Source organism: Heptranchias perlo, chromosome 32 (assembly GCF_035084215.1).
Source record: "Heptranchias perlo isolate sHepPer1 chromosome 32, sHepPer1.hap1, whole genome shotgun sequence".
Taxonomy (NCBI): Eukaryota; Metazoa; Chordata; class Chondrichthyes; order Hexanchiformes; family Hexanchidae; genus Heptranchias; species Heptranchias perlo.
The window spans coordinates 12,809,961-12,824,011 of record NC_090356.1 but is presented as its reverse complement, the minus strand read 5'-3'; the positions used below and the strand labels follow the sequence as shown (position 1 = coordinate 12,824,011).

The window sequence follows — 14,051 nt, the reverse complement described above, 5'->3', positions numbered from 1 at the left end:
AAAAAAGTGACCTTTTCAACTGGTAATTTTCAATCCCATTCTTGATTTTTGCTTAGCTCCTGTGTGCCTGACTCCAGCCTCAATTGAAATCGCTCAGTTCTTTTTATTTCAAAGGCGGGCAGTCTGCGCGGGAGTTCCTGACGCGATGACCACGCCCCTCCCTCTCCCCAGTGTTCCATCTCCATGACGACGCGCAGTAGCCAATGGGCGGCGGGGTTCCCGAGCCTGTCGCGGGCGGGGGGGGGGGGGGGGGGGGAGCCTGCGGCGCGCTCCGTTCCGTGTTCCGGGGTTGCCATGGTGAGAATCCACGCCGGGATTTGCGGGCTGCACCGCGCGGAGTTGGAGAAATCGACAAAATTCAATAATACGGAAAAAAAATCCAAACCAAGTTCAACGCGCATGCTCCAAAAAAAAAACCTAACCATCCTAACACACACATTTCGAAAGTCACCGAAAGCAGCCCAACTGCAGGTAGGATTTCAGATCTTCCCCCCTTTTCAACCCCAAATCAATTAATTGTTTTAGAAAGAAACCTTGACAATAGGAATGAATAGGTTAGAGAGGACGAAGTGTGTCCCTCACTGTTGGTGCGAGTTTAATATGATCTTGGTATTCTATGTATAACATGATCTGTATCTATCTGTGCGCGATCAATGAATTGGGTTAAGTTTAAAATGATGTTGCTTTTTTTTTTAAGAAAAAGCTGTGTGTACCTCGCATCTCTCACTCATTATTTTCTAAATAACTAAGTGGGGATTGCAAACTTGGGAACTGGAACAGAAATGAGAGGATACTGTCCCCCCCTCCCCACCCCCCCTCCCCTTATTGCTATGACTTTAATTTGATCTTGGCTTTCTATCTAATGTGTGATATGTATCTGTCTCCACATAGGATTGTTTCGATCGTTCACTTAGGTTGAGTTTAATACCATCTGGGCTTTTGAACGTGCGCGGATCTTTCTTTCACCTTAATTACCAAATTATTAAAACCTTTTTTTTTAACATGACAAGGGTGATAAGGATAAAACAGAGTGATGTCTCTTTTATCCCTCCTAGCATGAGTTTAGTGTGATCTCGCTTTTAATGTATGTAAATCTGGGATCTTCCTTTTCCCTTATTTTACACATAATCAACTCAAGAGTTTTATTAGGTTGTCTTGGCAAGGGATATGGATTAGAACGGAGAAGACTCTTTTTTTATGGGGGTGAGTTTAATTTACGATCTTGTCTTAAATATTGTAATATGTGATACGTATCTACGTTACGACAATTTGGGGGTCGCTAGTACTTAAAGAAACCACGTAAAACCTGACTGGGGGGGGGGGGACATTTTGTTGTGGATAAGTTTAGTGAGAGCGATCTTGGCTTTCGAGTGTGTGATGTATATAGGCGTGATCGTGTAAACATCAGTCAGTTGCATTATATACAGCGCTAGATAAAAAGAAAATGAGGGGAGCACCTATAGATCAGGGTCCCCCCCTCCTCCTCCTCCTCCTTCAGAGTCTGGTCAGTATAAGTTCAGCGTTTCATTACTGTATGATCAGTGTTATAGAGTGATCTGATCCCGTGTAACATGAAGACTACTGGATATTTTTTTGGCCGGCTCACTTGGATACAAAGTTTCGTGCGAAGGATCCGAGCGATCACAAGCCCTAATTACCCTTGAGTGTAGAGATTATTTGGTTCTTGCACTACTAGGGGAAAAAAAAACAAGGTTATTTTTACAATGGCATTTTTAGAATGTGCAGCGTGATTTGCAGTTTACGTCAGTTGGTGGGGACGGGAGATAGAAAAATGGGGCACATTTACGAGAAAGCAAAAATGATCCATTTTTGGTTACTTCACTCCGATTATAACAGGTGTCGGAGCGATCAATCAGCGGAGGGGTCTGTAAAAAGAGACTTTTAAGGCTGACGAATAAGGACAAAAACGTTTGACCCGAGATACTCCTAAAATCACCGCGCTGTCCTTTCCTTCTCCTTTTATTTTGGAGCTCTTCTTCCTTTCCTTTCCCACCTCTCCGTCCCTTCTTTCTGCCAGATCAATGAATCCATGTAAACGGAATGTCCCCTTTTGTCGAAGCGCAGTGCTTGGCGAGGTACCCTGTCTGTTTAAAAACCCCGTTGAGCACTTTATTGAGCTCTTTGGGAAACCGTGTAGCAACTTGTTCTTTTTTTTGGGGGGGGAGGAAAATGATCCCTTGAAATCGACATTAGTTTTAAAAGTTTAACCTCCATTGCTGGAAATTGACATTGTTTAAGAACAACTTTGTAATCAAGTTACAGCCGACCGGCGCCCTCCTCCCTTCGATGCCTTGTTTAATTTATCATTTTTAATTCTACTGATGATAATCTGCCCACGTTTCCATGGATACATAAACTGATCGAATTTAGAACGCCAAATTTGATGAGCTTTTAAAATACATACAGCATTAAGGCTGCATATTCTCTTCCCATCTCGCTCCATTGCTTAATTATTATGTTGTTTTGCTACCAAATATGTCATATCCATGGCGACCATGGAGGTTTATTGTCTTTTTCAAGCAATAGCTCACATAAGTAATTAATGACCTTTTTTCCCTCTTTGAGCACAGTCAATGTCATCTTGGTGTTTTATCTTCTGTCATAATTTAAAACATTGTGCAAATATTTGCTTGATTACAAAGATACTCCAAGAAAAAGCAGAAAATACTTTTCCAGGAAAACTATGTTAAAACTAAGGCTAAACATGTGTACTTTCAGTGTTTGTTTTTGTATTTTATCTATTTATTGCTGTTTATATCAGATTCATGTATAAATACTAAACAGATCTAATTTTAAGCCTATTTCATTTTAACTGAAATATCCCACAATATTCCCTACAACAGTCATAATATGGAAGGACATTGCAGAGCATCAAGTAGAAGTATGCAATTGTGTAAAATTACTGAATATATTTATTAAACAGACATTTCCAGTTAAAAGTAACTGTTTAAGAATGAGTACAGCAAGTATGGAAAAATAGACTTGTTTTTTTTTCAACCTTTAATATCTATTTATCAGCCATTCCAAATTGCAGTGCAGATTAGTCAGAATCACAATGAATTTGGCCAGATAATTGTAGGTTCAGATAATTAGAAGTCAGTAATTAAAAAGTTAAGTTGTTCAAGGTACAAAAAAAATTAGTTTGGTAATGGGTGGTTCAGAAAATCTGAAGTGTACCATAATCCTGACTCTTTTATAATGATATCAAACTCAATAAGACACTGTTCCACCTGGTTTAAGTTTGTATAATTATTAATCTCAACTATTCTGTATGTGGTATTGATATTGTAGTATTATTCCCTGACTGTCACCACTCTAAATCAGCTGGAGCACCAAAACAAAATGGCTAGTTAATTTAAACTCCTCACGCTGACTTACAAACGACAGTCAATTGTTGGAAAAGGGACACTGCAGCTTTAGATGCAATCAGCTTTTAAAACAAAACCGTTGGCTTTTAAAGGTCTTGCTCACTGTGTGTACCTATCTTCTGATTTACATATTTAAACAAAACTTGTGCATTGTTCATTCTTTCATTCTGGTCGCAATATTGAAAAAAAAATCTTGTGTATTGTGCCTGTATACGAGATCTTATGCCCTGTAAATGGTCGGACTGTAATACACCCCCCCATCAAAGGAAAAGTTAGATTTCCCCTTGTTGCCCTTGATCAGTGTTGTCACCTTTTTTGAGCATGTGTCCTAAATGCCTTTGAAAAAAAAGCATGCACTGGGAAAGTGACGATTTGCCCCTTTAGAGCTAATTATCATTCTTAATAAGTATTAAAGGAATGAGACAGCATTGCTAGTATTACAGGGTAATCCTGCCACCGCTCAAGGTGAGAGCATCTTCAGAACAGAGGCTTCAACAGAGAAGGCAGACACTTGATTTGGGTAGGAGATTTTGTTTCCTGAACACAGTACGGGGTGGGGTGGATTGTTCTGATTGATTGGCAGCTGTCAGTCAATCCAAGATGATGTTGAAGAGGCAGCCAAACAGGGTCAAAACTTCACATCCACTTATTTAAAACCTCCTGAGCTTTCCTCTACATATCGACCCTATCTGTGTTACTTTGTATTCTTCCTGTTGCTGTTGTTAATTCTGTTTTACTTGTGTTAATACCAACTGCTTCATGTTGTACCACCGCAAGTGATCCCAGTGTGGATCTGACTCTATTCTTAAATAGCTTCATCTGTTTTACGTTGGTTTTATTCAGGAATATCATAAAACAAAAACTAATTTTAAGAAAAAATGCTTAATTCTGTGTAGAAACATAAAGCAACTGAAGAACATAAAACCTTTGTCAACATTCCAGAAATCAATTAAAAAAACTAAGAATATTGAATAAAAGAACTAGAAATTCCACCTATGCTGTTAGATTATTTTCCAATGCCTCAACTGACCACGGAAAGTGCATATGTAATTTTATGCAATCAGATCTATTGTATAGTAGATAAAGTGAAACTCTATTTGCATAGCCAAAAAATATCTAATGTCCCAATTCAACTGCTATGTAACTGATCGGAACAGTGCTCTTGTTATGAAATAACTACCCATCTTTAATGAAAAACTGAACACTGACCTGCTGTTTAATCTGTAAGGGACAACAGATTGTGCCTTATTACATTTAGTGGCAAGATTATCAAAAAGCAGCAATTTAGTTCCCTGTTTTAAATAATTGGGGTAAGACTACTGGCTGGAGTCAAGCTCAGTGGAAGTAAAGCAACACTGTGTGATAGCAGCACTCTATGATAGCAGCGGCACATGAAAGTAGTTCTGTGTGAAAGTAGTGCGTGAGAAAGTAAGGCCTGTGAGGTGCACAGAAATTCAAAATGTTAAATACAAAAAGCTTCATCCACTGATGTATGTGTTTATGTGCTGACAACATCCACTTCAAAAGGTGAAAAAACAAGTGCTTATAGTTTTTCAAGTAGTTGTTGGAAAATTTATAAACCACAGCCTCAGCACATTGAGAGTTATTGAGCATTACCAATTGATATCTCAAGGAATGGAGAAAGCAAGTTGTACTTCCTTTACATCTTACAGGATAGTCAACTCTTCTTGTGCCGAGATGATTTTTTAAAAAATCTGTGCGTCTGAAATTTAATCAGAAGAAAGTGAATTGAAAAAAAGTTTTAACTGCTTTGATCATTTATCTATGTACTAATAGTTACAGTGGAGATAGGGGACCTTAATAACATTAAAGTGCAATGTGCAGTCTTTTATTCTATCATAAAACATGTTGGAACATTTGTTATAACCATGATGGAAACCAGTGCCTTTAGTCATAAAGTGCCCAATCTGTTTTTGCACTCATTCTTTTAACTGCATATTTTAAAAGTGTTCATTTCAGTTCAGCTATAGGAAGCAGTCAGTTTCAGTCCTTTTCAAAAAATCTACAGTCAGCTTCAAATCAGGCTCACAACCCAAAGGAGCAGCAAATGAGACAAATTGGATCAGACAGTCTTAGAATCACTCTTTCAGTCAGTGTCAAGAACACAGTAGTTCCTCTGTTTTTTGCTTGTCTCACCACTCCAGTTGCTCTCCCCTCCAATTTTCTTCTGAAGGTGTTGACTCTAGCCACCCTCCAGTACCTGACCCAAGCAATCATACTTCCTGTATCAATCTTGACAGTGAGTGTTGGCAGGCTATTCATCTGCCGGGGCATCACAATGAAAAAGTGGATCCTATCCTCACTTGACATTCACGCCTGTGCACTTTCACTAAGTACCAATCAGGAGCAGCAACCTTGGCTGATTTTATCCCTTGCAGGCCCAAAGATGCTGAAGCCAGTTGGTGTGCCCCTGCCATGACCTCAGCTGAGAACAGCTAACTCAATCGAGTCTGGGGGTTGAACCTGCTTGGCTACTCGCTGGATAAGCTGGCTGAGACACCACAGGAGCTCCCAATGTACCATTTTCACATTGAGCTAAGTGATCAGCATGGACTGTATCTCATTGCTTTCTCCATTCCTTGAGATATCAATTGGTAATGCTCAATAACTCTCAATGGAATGAAGCTCCTGATCTAGTTGTTTTTTTTTAGTGACGTGTGCTTTTAACTATGTTTTACTCTAAAAAGGTGCCATTGTATATGCATAAATATTGTCACATGATTGGGAAAAGAAGTTAACAAGGCTGCCTTTCCTGGACTGTTCTAGTTTATCACCATACTGTGTTATATTTATTCTAGGTGTGCGGGTTTCATATCAGAGATATTAATCTGATAGCCTTATACTTCACAAATTCCAGCAAGAAAAATTATATTTTCACAGAACAGCTTGTAAGAGGCCACCACACCTCACTCCCAATACTGCTCAGTATAGTATTTCAGCCACTGGTGTAGTTATTTTCCCCCTCCGCGCAAAAATAAAAAATAATATTGGACATACAAACACACACATGTGGAATCTGGATTTTATTTCAGTCACGAGAAAGATCTCCTTAACTCACTTGTGAAACAAAATACACATTCCAATGTCTATCATGCAATATGCTGCACTAGTGTTGACAAATTCCCCAGAGTATCGCTGTTTTTCTGTATTGCAAACACTTCAACTCTGGTTTCTGCTCTTCCTGGTATATTAATTCTGTGTTATATATCTCTAGTAAATGTATTATTTAACTATACAAAAACTTATAAATTGACTGGTAATGTGGTTGAACGAGCAGCTGTTGGCAGTCTGGTTTCCAGCAGTTACTCACAGCTCTTTTCAGCACCGTGACAGTTATTAAATAAAAAAAATGAAAAATACAGTGGTTTAAACCACATTATGTCCTACTCTCTCCAGCGTCCCCCCCCGCCCCCCCTTTATTCTTCTCTTGTTAAATTCTGTAGGTTATTGCTTCACTCCAAAAGACAAATCACACATACATGAGATTTAGCTTTGCCTGACATTGCCAACAAGTCATCATCTAATGCCGTCTGAGGTGATGTGATATGACTTAAGTCATTCTAATACTGTGGCTTTCTTCCATATCTCCCAACATGTCTTCGGGATTTTCATTATTTGTTAAAATGTATACCAGTGATCTTTAACCTTTCTGCGGCCAGTTTTTGCTGACATTGAGAGTGGGCGTAACAGCAGGACGAATAAAGTGCTCCAGTTAATTTTTGCACACTTCTTCTCCTGTTAAAAGGTAGCTGGGGGTGGTGATGGAGAGGGGTGGGGTGGGGAGGTTGAGGAGAGGTTGGTTCAGTGGGTTATCAGGAACCAAAGATAGAGACCAGTTGGTGGTGTGCACTATAACTGAATCTCAATGTGTTAAATAATGGAGTTCTGTCGGCTTGCATCAAAACAGAAAACCCAGTGGCATCATCATGTTCAGTACCAGGTTCTAAGATGTTAAGTTCCGAAACAAGGCAGTTTACAAAATAGACACTCTGTCCTACTGCTCCACTATAAAATAATCCAAGCACAGTGTACAATGCTTTTTATTGGATCAACACAGTTCTGAACACAGGTAGTGGAAATCTGGAACTCTCTCCCCTAAAAAGCTGTTGAGGCTGGGGGTCAATTGAAAATGTCAAAACTGAGATTGATAGATTTTTGTTAGGCAAGGGTATTAAGGGTTACGGAACCAAGGCGGGTAGATGGAGTTATGATACATGGAGTTATGATACAGATCAGCCATGATCTAATTGAATGGCGGAACAGGCTCGAGCGGTTGAATAGCCTACTCCTGTTCCATGTTCCTTTCTATACTCCTATGTTTCTACTCGAACACTTGAAAAAAAGATCTTTAATTACTCAGAAAACCTGTTACTTACATTGGTCAAATTGTTTCAATAAAAGGAACTGTACATACTCTTGAGAGAAATTATATCAGAATAGCTCAAAGTTTCGTTTCTGGTCTGTAAGCAGGGAGTGCAAAGATTTTAGGTTTTGGATCTTATTCAGCAGCAGAAAAGTTAAAGTGCTAAGTGGACAATGGGAATTCCTGTTGTAGGATTCTTCCCAACATGGGAGTGGAATTTTTCTGCTGGTGATGGAGGTCCAAAATACTAGTTTGAAATACTCCGGAGTGATCACACTTCAACAACATACTGACGGCAAAGACAAGCAGGTGACAGATTAGTGAAATCAGAAAGAACCCTTAGTGCACTATGACATTTTTGATACTGTTTATAAATATGTAACTTTTTATAAAAGGCTGTCTTCATTTATAACCACCATAAAAATGCATTATTATCAACAGGACTTTGACATCTTTCTATTTTCTCTTCTTTTATTGTTCTCTTCTTTGTACAAATATGGTCAAATTGGCATCTTTTACTGCCAATCAAGAATCCATTCCTCACATAGTCATATCTACTCAGAACATTTGAGATCTTGTGAGAAAAACTTTACTGACAAATACTAATTGAGTTATCACAGAAAGCAACTACAATCTTCATTTAATGGTTTGTAAAAACCATGACAGAATTTGCAAAGACATTTACACATGAAACTAGATTTATTTTTTGTTTCAGACTGTTTTAAAGTTCAGCTCACAAAGAAGGAAGATTTGTATTGGTATGGCACTTCATATGCAATGAATCACTTGAGGTGTAGTGACTGTTGTCAAGTAGGCAAATGTGGCAACCATTTTGCACACAGCAAGATCCCACAGAAGCAATGAAATGAATGAATGACCACTTAATCTGTTGTGGCTGAGGGAGGCTGCTCCTCTTTGAATAGTGCTGTGGGACTTTTAGGACCCACCTGAATCACCAGAAGAGGCAGATGGGCCCTCATTTCAACATCTCATCCAGAGGACAGCACTTCCAACAGTGCAGCATTCCAGTATCAGCCTAGATTACATGATCCAAGCCTGGAGAGGAATTTGAGCCCACAACCTTCAGTCTCAGAGACAAGAGTGCTGCCACTTAGCCAAGCTGACACTTGAAGCAAAAAGGGGAGAAAAAAGGGAAAGGTTGCAACTCTTTAAATAGATTGTCCAGGTGAAAGACCTTCACTAGACAGAGCTTAGACAGTGTCTACGCTGCTGGGTTTTGAGTCCACGTGTAAGGTGAGATTTTTGTCGGCCCCACCTATCCAATGGGTGCAGATTGACCCATAAAACACTAAATGATCCTGGAATTTTTAGCTCAAGCTTAAAATTGAGCTAACAGAGATGACACTTCAGAATCATTTCTAAAAATAATTTCCATTTGTTGGGCAGCCTGTGACAGTTTTTGCAACAGGGCAGAAGACCGAGGCTCCATCCCCCAATGCATAGGATGGCATGTGTGTAAATGTGCTCCATTTATCTCACAATTGCTGTGATGAGACTTTAATCACTCTGATATCACACGGTGGGATCCACCAAGAGCTGCTGTTGCCATTAAACCATAAATTCAACTTTTAACATAGCAGACATATCTTAACTACAAGTTAATGAATCTTCTGTGACCATGCCATAAGTACAGCGCTAACAAAACTAAAGATAAATTACATCTGCCTTATTTAATCAACTGAAGAACAAATAAGACTTAAAAGAAAAGTTTTTTTTTGTCCAATTTAAGATGCTAATTCATTTCACTCTATTTGCTGAGAGTCATTCCTTTTAATACTAATTCCTAATGTTTGCATTGTCCATGCATTTCTGTTGCTCATTGTCTTAAATGATCACTTGAAACCTTATACTTCACACACTTGGCAAACTCTAATTGTACCAGCATTTAGTGTGAGGTATGTCTGAGCTTCCTTTCACTAATATGGGCTCATGCTTACCAGGATCCTGATGGTATGCTAACGGAATCTGAAATATGGTGCGACATAACAATTATTCAGCAGTCTTGTCATGTTAAGGTTGTATCACTTGATGAAACAACCTCTGAGGGTTCTGAAGCTTATAGAATATGGTCGGTAAAAAGGGTATCATCCTTCGTATTTCCAACTCCTGTTAAGTGAATTCATTTTGAGATTTTAGTACCTGAGCCTTTCTTCATTAAAGTGTGCAATTAATTTAATCAGTTTGTGTGGAGCAGGTTTCAATGTTGTCGAAGCTTCAATGGGTAAATCAGACTTTTTAAAAAAAATGAATCCTTAATTATGTAATATTGCAAGTTTGTGCAATTTAATAAAAGAAAATGATGATAGGTGGAGTGGTAATGTTGACCTTTAGTCTGTGCCTCTAGTACCCTCACATGACGCATTCCCAATCTCAGCTATGCCAATGGAGGAAGTGCCGAGTGGAGGTTAGGCAGATCCCCACAGAGGGGGAGGGAAGGAATACTGCTGAGCAAGTCACTCTGTCAAGTACTCCGAAGCAGGCAGTTACAGGTATTGGTGGAGTCCTTCCAGCAGTCACCTGACTACTTGCTCAGTTTGGGAACGCAATGTCCTGTAGGAGGACATAAAAAAGGGGAGGAAATACAATTTAAAAGTGGCATTTCTTTTAAGTTTTCTGAATTTGACCCAATCGTGTTAGCAGGGGATCACTCATAGACGAATGGTTTATATACTTTTGCAGAGCAACACACATACGTGTTCAGCAAGGAAGTGCCCTTTAACTATAGTGAAAAGGTCTATAAAATGGGAACCTAGTGCATGTCACTCTCCTACTGTGATATTCAAAATTTTAATGCAGCCCCTGTGTCAGGAGTGGTACAGAATGCAAGATTGGGTGAACTGAAAATTTGTACAGTCAACCAGAAGTGCTTAACATTTTAAAAGAGTCATTAGGAGGAAATGGAGTGGCTTCAAATAGAAAATGGTTGATTTTCCAGCTTTGGGCCACTTGGACAGTCTTATTTACTGAAGCTTCTCACTGTGTAAACTCAGGGCACAGAGTGCAACAGTAGAGCATGCTACATGCTTCCAGGGTGGATAAATGTGTTGCCTTTGGCTGTAGTATTAAAGAGCAAGTGCCAATAGTTCACTGTAAAAGTACAGTAGAGTCAGGCCCACCAATAATCAATCCTGATAGAAGCAGGTTCGCTGGGACTGTCCTGATGAAACAGTTTGTTACCAAGAACTAGTTTGGTTCTTCACAAAGTCAGTAATAGTGCAGCTTGCCTTTTTATATGCAATACTAGTTATAAGTGACTATTCTGAACTATCCTGGCTGGTTGCTTATAACAGCCCTGTATATATCAATTTATGCAGGGTTCCCCTATACTACCGTTGACTCCCTTTTGAAAAGAAAAGTAGTACTGTCATTGCATGATGCTGTGTAAATCTGTGCTTGGGTTTGGACCACTGTCTTTATTGTGCAACCAACATTATTTCGTATCTGCAGCCATTTCAGTATGAAGTGCATATAAATGGAGAGTCAACGAGCTTAAATTCTATTCAAAATTACCTACACAGAATTCTAAACATATTCTTAGAAATACAACTAATTGCCATGTCCTAGATGTGTTTCTTACATAATTAGTGATGGTATCACAGAACTGATTATACCTGATTTTAATATAAAAGTCAAATGTAGAGGTAGCAGCTGGTGTTCTCAGTAAGACTTCAGTATTAGCTGAAGCAACATGCAGTAAGTCACACCTATGCAATTGAAGCAATGCCTGGCATGATGTTCCTCAGGTTAGTCCTTTTTATTGATGCTGTGTTTGCAGTTGAGCTGTCTGTCTCAGCTGTATCAATGATTGTATTTGGGGAAGCACTCCTCCCATATTTTTTCCTTTATAGATGTCAGCTGTGGCTCAGTTGGTAGCACTCTCGCCTCAGAGTTGGAAGGTTGTGGGTTCAAGTCCTACTCCAGAGACTTGAGTACAAAGTCTAGGCTGATACTCCAGTGCAGTACTGACGGAGTGCTGCTCTATCAGAGGGGCCATCTTTCAGATGAGACGTTAAATCTAGGCCCCGTCTGCCCTCGCTGGTGGACATAAAAGATCCCATGGCACTATTTCAAGGAAGAGCAGGGGAGTTCTCCCTGGTGTCCTGGCCAATATTTATCCCTCGGCCGACATTACTAAAACAGATTATCTGGTCATTATCACATTCCTGTTTGTGGGATCTTGCTGTGCACAGATTGGCTGCTGCTTTTCCTACGTCACAACAGTGACTAGACATCAAAAGTATTTCATTGGCTATAAAGTGCTTTGGGTCGTCTTGAGATTGTGAAAGGCGCTATATAAATGCAAGTCTTTCTTATTTTTTCCTATGCCGACTGCTTGATATTACTATTCACACACCTTCTTCCTCTGTAAGGAAAGGGGTATGGGGCAAGGTGGTTTGGATCGCAGAATGATCCCCAGATATGAACAGTCAATAGGAGACACAGTCTTATATTGCCTCACTTCTCCATGACAGTCTGTACGGTGCCCCAGTTGAGAAGGGTGAAATCTCATCCAACCATGGCAGGTGAGTCTTAGAGGCAGGCAGCCCTGGGAATCAAACCCATAACTTTTTGTTAAGGAGTCAAGCGATCAAGCGTTTGAAGTACCAGGGCACCCAGCAACAAGAGCGCTTCAATAAACATGGTGTGCCCAGCCAGCTGTTTAAATGGAGTAGACTGTATTTCCTGTGCAGTATCTCACAGGAAGCAAAGTGTGTCACCATTAGATCTGTACTTTAATTACTTTCACAAGCCAGCATACAATACCAAAAAGTTGCATTTATTTTTTTTCACAGCCTAAGGTTCAGCATTCTTTGAGCATCCTTAATAATATTTGAATATTAAATTTTAATTAGAAAGCAGAATAATGCCTCATTTCGGATCTTTTTAATAAACGAAGTAGAGAATTTCTAATAAAATAAACGACTTAGAAAATCAATTAGTCCTGGACTGCATGGTCTGCCGTTAACTCCGTGAGGACTGAAGGAGCTCTTTTTCCTTCTAAGAAACAGTGAATTTCCACTGTGGATTTGATGTAAGAGAACATTCTGTAAAAGCACAATGTTTCTGAGTAAGAGAACCAAGTCGAGAACACGCACGATGTATCTACACCACAACCTGAAGAAAATGGAAAATGCTAATTCTTTTATTTATGTTGCAAAAATGCTATTGCAAGCCCTAGAGGGTTAAAGCCATGGGTCATAAATATTTGGATATCCTATAGTGTGTGTTTTATTTCTCTTGTATATTACATACTATTTTACTTACTACGTTTAATTAATATTATATGCTGCTGTAGTTCAACTGAAATTCTGTATCATGATTTAAACTTATTGGGGAAAAAGGCTTCTAAAGAAATGAGAGTCTAAATTAATTTTTAACCTAGATTTATGATTAATTTATAATACTTCACACACATCACACTAACAGATCTGTTTAATTTTTCTGTTCAGGCTATTTATGAATCATTCCTAATATTTGTTTAACAAAAGATAGCCCTCTCCACCCTAACATTTGCTCACTGTAAAAGTTAAAGATTTTGTTGTTCAGCGAATATTTAATTTTCTTTGCCAGTTTGTGCCAATTTTGAATTATTTATCAAAGGTGGAACCCAGCAGCAGTCAGTGTGCAAATCAGCTCGATACCAATAAACCCCACACTCTGTCAACATCTTTATATTCAAAAAAAGAAATAGTTGCAGAGGACAGGAATTTGCTAGTATTTAATAAAGGCACCTGCAATACAGGAGAGCTTCTTTATAATATGGATTTTGAAAGCATGAAATAATTGGGGGCTTTTATGTCTTTTTTATCATCATTCTTCGGGATGTGGGCATTGCTGGCAAGGTCAGCATTTACTGCCCATCTCTAGTTACCCCTTGAGAAGGTGATGATGAGTCGCCTTCTTGAACCGCTGCGGTCCGTGTAGTGAAGGTTCTCCCACGGTGCTGTTAGGTAGGGAGTTCCAGGATTTTGACCCAGTAACAATGAAGAAACGGTGATATACAATCCAAGTCAGGATGGTGTCTTGACTGTAGGGGAACTTGGAGGGGATTGTGTACCCATGCATCTGCTGTCCTTGTCCTGTTAGGTGGTGGAGGATACAAGTTTGGGAGATGCTGCCAAAAAAGCATTGGCGACATTGCAGCCATGGTACATCGGTGGTGGAGGGAGTGGATTTTAAGCTAGTGGATGGGTGCTAATCAACTGGACTGCTTTGTCCTGGATGGTGTCGAGCTTCTTGAATGTTGTTGCAGTTGC

At 39.4% G+C, this 14,051-nt stretch overlaps 1 protein-coding gene across 5 annotated transcripts in view; it reads left to right on the top strand.

Moving 5' to 3' along the window:
* Positions 1–340: 340 nt before the first annotated feature.
* casz1 (castor zinc finger 1) overlaps positions 341–14,051 on the top strand; it is a 276,456-nt gene continuing 262,745 nt past the window's right edge. For all 5 annotated transcript variants that reach the window (XM_067970381.1, XM_067970383.1, XM_067970380.1 and 2 more), the window contains exon 1: positions 341–471. The gene's annotated coding sequence lies outside the window, so the exon portion shown is untranslated. The remainder of the gene's footprint in view (positions 472–14,051) is intronic.